An 11,881-nucleotide genomic window follows, 5' to 3' on the forward strand; every position below is an offset into this window, starting at 1 on the left:
CTGAGGGTCGAGTAAAGGCCTTTGCACAGTCCTTCATGTATGTGGTTTCCCTCCTGTGTGGATGTTCATATCATCACCTCGGAGTGATGCTGGACTCAAACCTGTAGGATAACAATTGATTTGTCCTTTCTCCCTTGCCACAATGAGCTTAGTTTTATCAGGTTACACCCATCAGAGTGCTCTCGAGCCATTCCCATTCCTTTGTTTATCTGTAACCTCTTCTCTATGCTCTCTTCCCCAACCAGTTAGTCAGCTTTTCCTCCTAATCAGACTCTGTTAATCTGTAAGGTCAGATCCTTCTAGGACACTGAACTTGTATTGTAAATTAATATTATCTTTCTACTCTCCCTATGTCTTACGAACAGTTTACTTTAACGTAATGTCCTTTTGGTATAAATACAGAAAGACAGTTAATATTGTTCTTTCTAACTTAGGATTTAATAGGCTTTGAATATTATTCACTCCCGGGCATCTGCTTTCTCGACTTAAGCCTCAGTTGCCCTTAGTTCCCAGCACCCCAAAAGCAGAGTCCCGACGAGGGACTGAATGGACCCAGGGCAAGCTGTGAGTTACACTGGCATCGAAAAGGGTCAGGCCAAACGCCACGATTATTAACTATAAGAGCTTGATCATAGACAAATGCTGTCATGATCCAAAAGTAACGACGAGACCAGGACCCTGCTTGGGGTAGGAAAGACTATCTGGCCTGAGCACTGTAGTCTGAGATCAAAATGGCCCTAGGAGAGCAATTCTATAAGATTAAGGTATTTCTTACTGTATCCATACAAAATGATTTATATTATGTATAATTACATGTTTTTTTGACAAGTAGAGGGGAAATATACCCAGGGGATTCTGATCTTGGGTGGATTGACCTGCTAATGAGAATCTTTCCTAGAAGCAGCTTTCCCCAAGGGAAAGAACTCTACCCCTATTGATTGTGACCACACCTAATTGTAATTGTTACCCCAACCCCTCATGCTGAGGGATATAATGAGACTCTAAGAGTGGGATGCAGATCAGGACCCAGACTCCAGAGCAAGAGGAGAAGGGAATCCAGATGCCAGAGCCAGAAGGAGGATGAAGGGTGATCGAGATGGAGAATGAAGTAGCATGGGGGAGGAATAGGCAGGAGGAGAATCAGAGGTGAATGGAGATTGGAATGGAATAAACTGTAACTGACTTCAACCAGCCTGGCCCTAGTTCCTTCCTTTGCCTGTCCATCACCATCGATCCCCTGCGGTGGGGGAACTGGCATGAAACTACCAAACGTGAGTGATGGGAGAGATAGACCACTGCTCTCTTTTTGAGTTTATACACAAACCATGCCCTTGCAACTCATGGACTGGCCGATGAGGAAGAATAATGTCAAAGCTAAGAAAATAAAGCGCAGAATTATTCCATGACAGACAATCTATGGGAGCAAAGGGCAACATTAATGCAGCACAGATGTCTGGACCCATGAACCCAAGGATATTGGGGTCAGCAGCGTGTTTCACACACACTCAGGGCACCCACACATTTCCCAGGGCCTGAGCCAGGGAGGGTTCTCAGACATTCACCTGCATGCATCCCCCTGCTCCCCGGCCTCAGAACTCCTCTTTCCAGCCAAGAGAATACCAAAAGCTTCACCCCCGAATGCCCTGAACCTCAGGGAGATGGAGCATGGATTAGTAACAAGGGAAAGGTGACAAATAAACCCCATGTGCGCCTATAAAAATGGAGTAAATTACTGAAAAGGCATAAACAGAATCTGCCCACCTGAAATGCTACAGATTTGTGGTTGTTCAATGCTAAGATCCGGGTCTTAAGAGTAAAATATGGGGCCACATAAGGGCCAACAGGGTTATGATCACATCACAATACATAGATTTTTTTTTTCTGGTTTGGGATCCTCATCTGGGAAGAGTCAAGGCTTCTTCCTGACTGTGTACTCAGAAATCACCTTTGGTGGTGCTTGAAGACAACATGGGATTGCGAGGATAGAACACATGTCCACAACTTGCAAGAGAAGCACTGTGCCCACTGTTCAGTCTCTCTAGACGCGTCACCACATGAAAGGTTCTCAGCCTGCTTGAAGTGATGTCCGAGTGCAGTAAACCCCAAAGCTTAATAATCCAAGGATGGCCAAAGACGATCAAGGTCCCCAATTGTATTAAAAGTAAACAAAAATAGATCCAGAGAGACAGCACAGCAGGTAGGCACTGGCCTTGCTCACGGTCCATAAAGGTTGGATACTGACATTCAATAGGGTCTTTCAAGCCATAAGTAGAGTCCAGAGGCAAACCCTGAGTTCTGACGAACTGAGAGCCACTGGAAGTGACCACTAGCACTGAAATAGAGCAGCACATGATGGGGTGAGGCCCTAAGAAATAAATGAACTCTGTTGGGAGTGATATTACAGCAGGTAGAACACAGACACTGCAAACACATACGGATTTGATCCCCAGCAGCACACATGGTCCCAGACCACGACTGGGATAAATACGTGAATACACAGCCAGGAATAATAACAAGTATTTGTAGGTGTAAGTTTAACCCCCAAACCAAATCAAAGCAAAACAAAATAACTGAAGTTGTGGGCCTGGTGCAACATTACCAGGAGTAAGGCAGCAACCTTTTAAGCTGCCAAGTGTGTTCACTCCTCAGCACATGGCCCCTGAGCACACCCAGGAGGGATCCTTCAGCACAGAGACAAGAGAATTCAGCTTGTGCCCCAAAGAAAAGCAAAAACCAAACAAATACGTAGAAGTTATGTGTAGCAGAAGTAATCAGAGAAGAGAACTCAGCAATAACAGGAATCAGAAACTACTTAGAGGGACCTGAGCGATGGTACAGCGCATGGGGAGCTTGCCAAGCATGGGACCAACCTGGGTCGATCCCCAACACTCCAGATTCATGACAACCCACAGAGAGTGACTTCTACAGAGAGATCTTAGAGTAAGCCCTGAGCATTGCCAGGTGAGCACCAAAAAGTAAACCAGGGAAGGAACTAGAGACAGCTACTGCACGGCTGTTCTGACCCATCACAGTCACAATTACTGTTGGACACACAGTAACAGCCCGACACAGGGAGCCCACATGGGTTTGTCAAGACAAGGTCGGCCCCGCACTGCTCTCACTAATAGCCTGAAGGTGCTGATAAGTCTCCAGCATCACATCCCTGTAGAGCTTTCTCTGAGAGGCAGCCAGACAGGTCTATTCCTCTGGGGTGAAGCTCACGGCCACATAGGGGAAGGTCACCATGTCCTGAGCCGGCATACAAATGTGGGCATGAGTCAGGGTCTGACCCCAACCAGTTCAGTGACTGTGAAGCCAGGACCCCAGGGCCATAGAGGGGATCAGGGTCTGTCCCCGTTGGAGGACCAAGACTTCACATGCACTCCTGACAGACGGGTCCCAACATCTCTCTAAGACAGCTGCATCTACTAAAATGTGAGAATGCTCAACTAGAAGGTTCCTGAAAGTGGTGGTCTTGTAACTGACCCCAGGAAATTCCAGTCACTGCTCCTATGAGTACTGCAGAGAGTAATCACTGAGCATGGAACCAGTGGGACCCAAATAAGTGAACCTGCTTTCAGCCCAAATCACTAAACATACAACCCCTGCACCCCACAACCCATGCTCTAGGGAGAAGGCCACACTCAACGTCCCGTCATTGACTGAAAGCTGTAGGATCTGATCAAGGTTCAGGGCACCCCAAATCCCTCTCAAAGTGTCTTAAGCCCAACAGCTCTGTCTCCCTTAAGCCCAACAACTCTGCTTGACCCAGAGATCCTTTGCTCTGTATCCCTGGGAATGGTGCATGCCCAGAACTGCAAACAAAGCAATGAGTGAAAGTGCAGTGTGACAGAGCAGATGAGGTTCTCCAGAGTGGGAAGAACAAAACAGGAGAAACACAGGTCCTGTTGCCCGAGTCCCTGTAGCTGCAAGGGCATAAACAGCGGCAGCACACCCAGGGACCCAGGATGCACATCAGGTGGGAATCAGAGCACAGAGAAAAGAGGAAGCCTGGAGAATCTTCCCAATAGCACAAAAATAAATACAAACTAAACAAATCAGCAGGATTGCGTAACAGGACAGTGGGTTGGGGACAGTGAGTAAGCCTGGTGATCCCCTCCATCGCGCAAGGTCCCCTCAACACTGCCAGGTGCAATGCCAGATGCAGAGCCAAAAGTATAATCCCCAGAATCACTGCACATGGCTCCCAAAACAAAACAAAATACTTAGACACCAGTCTTTGATTCCCAGCACCCCATATGGGCCCTGAGACAGGTCAGGAGTCATCCTTTAACACCAGTAATCTGTGAGCTGGGTGTGGTCCAAAAGCCAATACAACAAAACTGATTCAAATGTGTCCTCAGTGGAGAGCTGGGCACTCTGAAAAGGAGGCATATAGCGGGATCCTTCCTGAAACAACTCAGAGACAAAAATCCCTGGAAGTCAATTACTCCTGCCATTGCATTGTCTCATTTTGTCACTCTCCTCCTACCTGGGGCCAGTATGTATGATGGCATCTCACTATCTTCTCCTGCCTGTTTTTCCTGAAGACCAGAGACCTGGAGGAGAAGTCAGAGTTGTGAGTACGGGAGATGAGTAGAACCCCTCCCAGTGAGCACTGGAGAGGAGCAGAACCCCCCAGCTCTGACAGCCACACCCTCGGGCACTGGCTCACAGTCCCACCTGGGGGACACTGCCTGATGCTTCTATCTCCCCAGGAGAAGCAAAATGGGTTAGCATCTGTGCTGCCTCTCATGACAAAAGTTCTGAACATGGCTACAAGAGAGGAAAGTCAGCCAAGCCTTAGCCTGGGAACTCCTCCCAGAAGGTTCTCACAGGCCCAGACAGGAACCAACTCTGAAGCCAGGAAATTCTGTACATCAGCACCCCATGCAGGCCATCACAGGGCTGCGCCAGTGATAGAGGCACATTGTGGGCTATGGTTGCCTGGGGCAGCCCCTCTCCTTAAAAAAAAATAAAAAATAAAAAACAGGGGCTGGAGCAGTAGAATAGTGGGTAGGGCATTTGCTTTGCAAGTTGCCGACCTGGGTTTGATTCCCAGCATTCCATATGGTCCCCTAAACACCACAGGAATAATTCTTGAGTGCAGAACCAGGAGAAACCCCTTGCATCACCGGGTGTGATCCAACAGGCAAATAAATAAAATAAAATTCAGAAAAAAAAACTTTCTACACACAGACACACACTTGTACCCTCAGTACACACACACACACACACACAAACACACAAGTGTGCACATACGTACCCCTTTTACCCCCAGTACTCACCTCAATACCTAGGGGTCTGTGAGGGCTTTCCAACTTGATGCAGATATTCCTATTCCAACATAGAGAAACCTGTTAGGATTTTTGCCTTGATGACACCAATCCATCCTCTGCAACCCTAAGGCCCCCAGAATACTGCCAGGAATAATAGCTGAGGCCAGAGCCAGAGAAAGCCCTCAGGGTATCTCTGGGCATGCAAAAACCCGCATTACCCACAGCAAAAATAGGTCCAAAGGAAACTATCATTGGCAAACCCCAGCCACATGCAGATCCACTGGCCCGGCCTGACCTGACCCACGTGGGCAGCCAATGAAAAAGCCGGACGCCAACAGGGTCTCTTGCCATTGTGGGGCTGCAGATCTGTCCCTCAAAGTGAATCTGGAGATTCTACAGCAGTGAAACTGGGGGCAGCTGGGAGGGTCTTGAGGGCCATGGCCCTGCCCTTGGCAGGTCCTGCACCCCAAAGCCTGCAGCCTCCGTACTCAGCCCCACGCCCAGCCATGGCTGCACCAACGCAGAGCTGAAGGTGACCATGGCTGAAGCACCGCTGGGGATCACACACTCAGACCTGCGACCCCTGCATTCTGCCACAGCCCCCTATGCCCCACAAAGCTCCGTGGCCCCAAAAGACTCCATCATACCCCAGGAACCGCCTGGATATCTGGTAACACAAGAAAAACAACCGCAAAAGCAAACCCCCCAGATAGCGAGGCCTGACGCCTCACAGTGTGGAGACCAGGAGGCGCCTGGTGCTCACGGGAGGCCGCCCCTGCCCTGCAACAAGACAAAACACACCTTCACAGTCCTGTCTCCTCGCTTGTGCCTACCTTGTCCTTTACCCACGTGAACAATGACTCTCAGACCCGTTTCCAGGAAGAGAAGCACCAGGAAGGCCCACTGTGATGTCACTTTCCTTCCTGCAAACAGCCCTAAATGGCCAGACTACAGTGTTCAGAAAACCATTATCCCCACTCAGGTGAATCAGTTGTTTAAGGGAGGTGGATTCGCATAAAGGAGAGGAGAGGCAGCCGATAGAGTTGCTGGTCAGCATGGGTGCTCGGGGCTACTCAGGGTCAGGGACTGCTGCTGGAGTTGATCAGGGGACCTTGCAGTGCTGGGGACCAAGCCCGGGCACCCCACATATAAAGCATGTGCTTCAGCCCTTTGAGCCACGTCCAGATGTTGCCATCTGAAGAGTTGAAGAATCTGAAGCTCTAGTTAGAAATTTCCAGGCAACTGGGGCTGTAGAGACAGGATAGTGGGAAGGGTGCTTGTCATGCATACATATGACTCAGGGTTGATCCCCAGCACCCCAGAGGGTCCTCTGAGCACCACTAGGGATGATCCCTGAGAACAGAGGCAGAAGTAAGCCCTAAACATGACCAGGTGTGAATCTGACACAAAGTAAAACAGAATAAAATCTCCAGGCTGCCTCTTGTTCCCAAAGCCCACATCGTCTCATTTTCTTCTGTGTGAGCTTGTGCTTTCTGTTCAGGACATACATACAGAGCCTTGTCTATTACCAGCATCGCAACTGTGACCTCTGCATTGCTCGTGACCTTCAGTTCCACTTTACCCTGATGTGATAGTCTCAGCATAAAATCTTCAGTCTTCAATACAATCTCTAGCTGATCAAGAAAAAAGACACCCAGATCACCCCAAGCTCATTTTCAAATTCATCCTCTACACAGAGCCTCGGGGAACTCCACCAGCCCAGTTCCAGCAACACACACTTGTGTGCAGCGTTCACTAGTCTCCTGTTTGAGTCCCTGCCTTCTCTTTTTGCTTTTTAAGCCACAGAAGGATGTGCTCAGGGTTTACTCCTGGCTCTGGGCTTAGAGATAACTCCTGCTGTGGCTCCAGGAAGCCTTTGGGGTGTTGGCGAATGAGCTCATGTCGGCTGTGTGCAAGACAGGTGCTCTACCCCGCTATTCTACTGCTCTGGTCTGACCTCTTTTTTTTTTTCACTTTTTGGCCCAGTGAAGCACAGGGGTTACTCCTGGCTCTGCACTCATGTATTATTCCTGGCGATGCTTCGAGAATCACATTGGATGCTGGGAATCGAACCTGGGTGAGCTGTGGGCAAGGCAAATGCCCTACCAGCTGTACTATTCCCTGCCCCATTCTGAGTTGCCTAAGGCAAAAACGTCAACGTGGCCAACGCCTGTTCCTCTGGCCAGAGAGACGAGTCCTTAGTTTCCACCTGGAGATGGAAGTGGCAGAGCAAGCGCCCGGAGGACCCCTGCAGCCGCTCCCCCCTTCATAGCCCCCAGCCCTGCCATTGGGTTTGTACCTGGGTGGGTAGCTGCTGCCAGGTGGCGTCTGTGCTGTTGGTTACAGCAGCTGCCCCACCAGGGAGGGTGAACATACTCTGGTTCCAGGACCAGACAGAGTCTCTGGAGGCCAGGCATGCACTGGGGTTCGGAACAAAGACCTGAGGTGGGATGCGGGGTGAAATGCAGGATGGGCTCCAGATGGAAGTGTGAGACGTGAGAGGTGGGAACTGGAGGAGCGACCTGGTTGGATTTATTTTGTTTTGTTCTGGGGTCTCGTCTCCATGCACATATTGAAAGCCTATTTCAGGCTCTGCATTTAGGGACACAATCAAAAAGATTTAAAAAGAATACACTTTCTCTTCGGTTTGTTCTTATTTTCCTTGTTTCTGACACTTCCTGAATGACGTTCGCTCCTCAAGCTGATTTTTCCCGACTCCACCTCTTGTGTCAGCCCTGAGTGATGCTGGTGCGCCCTTCGCCCCTCGCCCTCCTCAGGCAAAACTCCCTTGTTTCCCTAAAAACAATTTATAAGACAAACCTCTCCACAGGGGCGCTTGGGGCATCCTGGGGAGGGGCCGCCACACCCCGTCCTGGGATGGAGCAACCTCGTGCTGCTCACAAGGCTGAGGCCGCGGAGGTTCGGGGCAGCCAGAGCGACCACTCAGCAGCCGGCGAGGAAACCGGCCATCGCGCCCCTGTTCCCCCTCGGCTCCCCCTTCCGTGCTCCCCTTAGGACAGCTGAAGCGGTTGAAGGAACTTTGGCCTGGAAGACCAAAGAGGAGGTGGGGAAGGAGAAAACAAGGCTACTTCCCGCCAATTTGCTCGGGTAAGTCATATATTCTCAGGGCCAGAGTTGCTTCCCACCAAATGGTACTTTCACCCAATTAACTCGGTTAAGTCATATACCCTTCATGGCCGAGCGACCAGGGTGAGAAATGTTTGACTAGGTGCTCTTTACAACCAGGGTGATAAATGAGAAATGGTGGGCAAGCTGCTTCTCACAATTCATTGTACCTACTAGGACTGTCCTCCCGTTGTTCATTGATTTGCTCAAGCAGGCGGAGTAATGTCTCAATAATGAGACTTGTTGTTACCGTATTGGCATATCAAATATATAACGGGTAGCTTGCCAGGCATTACCATGTGGGCGAGATACTCTTGGTAGCTTGCCAGGCTCTCTGAGAGTAGCTGAGGAATCAGAGTTAGATCGGCCTTCTGGGCCTCATGCAAGCCAAATGCCCCCCCTTCTGTTTTATGGCTCCAGCTCCTCTTTGATACATTTTACGGGTTCAAGCCACATTCAAGGCACTGGACTATTGGACTATTGCTTTTTATTTTTCTCTTTATTGTGAGGATTTTTCTGTTTTTGCTTTTTGGGTCACACCCAGCGATGCTCAGGGCTTATTCCTGGCTCTGCTCTCAGGAATTACTCCTGGAGGTGCTTGGGGGACCATATGGGATGCCGGAGATTGAACCCAGTTCGGCCGCGTGCAAGGCAAACGCCCTACCCTCTGTGCTATCGCTCCGGCCCCAGGATTTTTCTTTACTGAATCACCACGAGCTATTTACAAAGCTTTCATGACTAAGTTTCAGTCATTCAATGATTGAACATCCAGTCCTCCACCAGTGTATATTTTCCACCACCGAAGTCCCCAGTATCCCTCCCGCACCCCCACCCAACCCCACATGCTGCCTTTATGGCAGGCACTTTCTTTTTTATTCTTTCTCTACTTTGGGGCATTATGGTTTTCAATACAAATACGAAGAGGTTATCATGTTTGGTTCTTTGTCTACTTTCAGCACACATCTCCCAACTCTTGGGCAGTACTCAGTGCTCAGTGCTCAGGGATCCCATCCCTAGCAATCCCTCCAACCATCATTGACCTAGTCACTGGACTCTTTCTTAAACTCCTTATTTCTCACTTTTCTAGAAATAAATAACAGTTTGAATTCAAACAAGTTAAAGGCTTTGTTTACCAAATCAGTGGGGGGTGTGCAAAGCAGGAAAAAGCCAGTTCAATTGAACTTGAGAATTGTAACATAAAAATGAACTAGGAGTGTTCATTATTAGGAGATTAAAGTGTTAGATCTGTAGTGTTTACAATAGGGTTCCCCAACCACCACCTGGAATAATTCTTGAGTGAGTAGAGGAGAATAACCCCTGAGCCTCACAGGGGTGGGACCCACAATTAAAACTGAACAAAACAACAAAATATATATTGAGAAATACATAACTTCTCTGTCGCTCCAGTAAAACACCTTCATCTTCCTGAGTTTTACATTGAGGGATAACCATAGAACATGTCCAGAGCTATGAGCTTCCTACAAACCACTTTCTATTTGCCTCAAAAGATTTCAAGATCAAAACGCAATCATGAAAGTTTGTAATTCTGTAACTGTATCTCATGGTGATTCATTAAAATCACTGTCACTGTAGTCCTATTGTTCATCGATTTGCTTGAGCGGGCACCAGGACCATCTCTATTGTGAGACATGATGTTACTGTTACTGGGCATAGTATGCGATGGAGAGTTTGGCAGGCTCTGCCATGTGGGCAGAATACTCTTGGTAGCTTGCCGGGCTCTCCAAGAGGGACAGAGGAATCAAACCCAGGTCAGTGGTGTGCAAGGCAAATGCCCTACCCACTGTGTTATTGCTCCAGCCCGTCAAAATATAATTTTTTAAAAAAAGTACATTATTGATCATCACAAAAGATCACCTTTCTCATAAAGATGAAAAAACAACAAAAAGATCTCCTTTTTTATAATGATAACAAAATGGAGAAAAATTATAACAATGTCAATCTAACACCAAAACAGCTTTTTAGCATAAGCATAAGTTGGCTATAAATATATCAAGTGACTCAATAGTCTAGATATAAAATTATCTACTAAAGATCAGTCACTGTATATTTAAGAAAAACTTTGGAGAGGCAGTCTTAGAGCAACTTTTAGTGGTTTCACAGTCAACCACCATTGGATTTAGCACTCATTAGATACCCATAGTCAATCTTTGGTAACTAACTCCACTAGCTGCTTATGTAGCTGTGTTATTTTCGACCTGAAGTACATTAGTCTGAAAAAGAATGGGGTGGGGGAGGAAACATAAAAAGGCATCAATATTTTGTCTGAAGAGTTTATTTTATAAGTCCAATGTGCTATCCATTGCGCAACAGTTGGAGCGATAGCACAGCGGTAGGGTGTTTGCCTTGCATGCAGCAAACATGGCCAACTCGAGTTCGATTCCTCCGCCCCTCTCGGAGAGCCCGGCAAGCTACCGAGAGTATCTCGCCCGCACGGCAGAGCCTGGTAAGTTCCCCGTGACGTACTCGATATGCCAAACACAGTAAACAACAAGTCTCATGATGGAGATGTTACTGGGCCTGCTGAGCAAATCGATGAACATTGGGAGGACCGTGATACCGTGACCATGATACCGAGTTTATTTTAATGACTAAACCACACCTAATCCAATATTTTATCTTACCAAAAGAGCCAGTGTGAAAGGTTGCATCACTTCCTATGAAGAGGAAGGACCTACTTAGTTCCTTTCATCATCTGCTCTTGACTTGATACAAGGCACATTCCTGATAGGGTCAGAAGCAGACACTGCCATAGAATGTCAGAGGAGAAAGTGTGTGCATGACAATTCTGATCTCTTCTCATCGAGGGGAAGGAGATGGTGTCAAAGGGTTCTATGATTGTATGGAATTTCATTTTTTTTTTGTCAGAAAGCCTCAGTTGCGGAAAGCAACGAATATGTGAGCCTTAGGAAATCTCATTAGACCAGTGATATTTGGTAACAGACAGAATCATATAGTGTAGAAAAGAAGTGTACTCTATTGTTTTCTACAAGTTCTGAATGATACATGCCTGATCATAAATTATGCAAAAAATCACTGCTGCACTTGATCTGTGTGGAAGTACAGAGCATATTCCATTGATATATGATTAGCCTCACAACTGGAGGTAACACTTTACTTTTTAAAATGTAAATCTTTGGGGGAAAATGGAGAGCTGGTTTCTGGGTGTTGACTTTCTCCCTCAACTCTTGTTGCTGCTTCTTTTTAGGGAAATAGTCAGGACCTTTAAATTGGTTGTCACTTGCATCGCCCAGCCACTATTAGAAACTTCATATTAGCTACATATTATTTTCCACTGTCAGTATCCATTCACTGAATTCTTGTTACATTTACCAACACTTTCACTGTAGAATTAAGCAAGTTCTGTCCCAAAAAATTGTAATTATGTATTCTTTCAGACACAGATGCATACCTCTGAACTATGTTGAATTTGTGCTTTAAGGAAGAATCTTAAAGTA

At 47.4% G+C, this 11,881-nt stretch overlaps 1 pseudogene; it reads left to right on the forward strand.

Moving 5' to 3' along the window:
- The first annotated feature begins 5,563 nt into the window (after window positions 1–5,563).
- Window positions 5,564–5,680, forward strand: LOC130029043 (uncharacterized; annotated as a pseudogene).
- The last annotated feature ends 6,201 nt before the right edge of the window (window positions 5,681–11,881 follow it).

This window comes from Sorex fumeus, unplaced genomic scaffold (genome assembly GCF_029834395.1).
Source record: "Sorex fumeus unplaced genomic scaffold, SorFum_2.1 ptg000041l, whole genome shotgun sequence".
NCBI classification, from domain to species: domain Eukaryota; kingdom Metazoa; phylum Chordata; class Mammalia; order Eulipotyphla; family Soricidae; genus Sorex; species Sorex fumeus.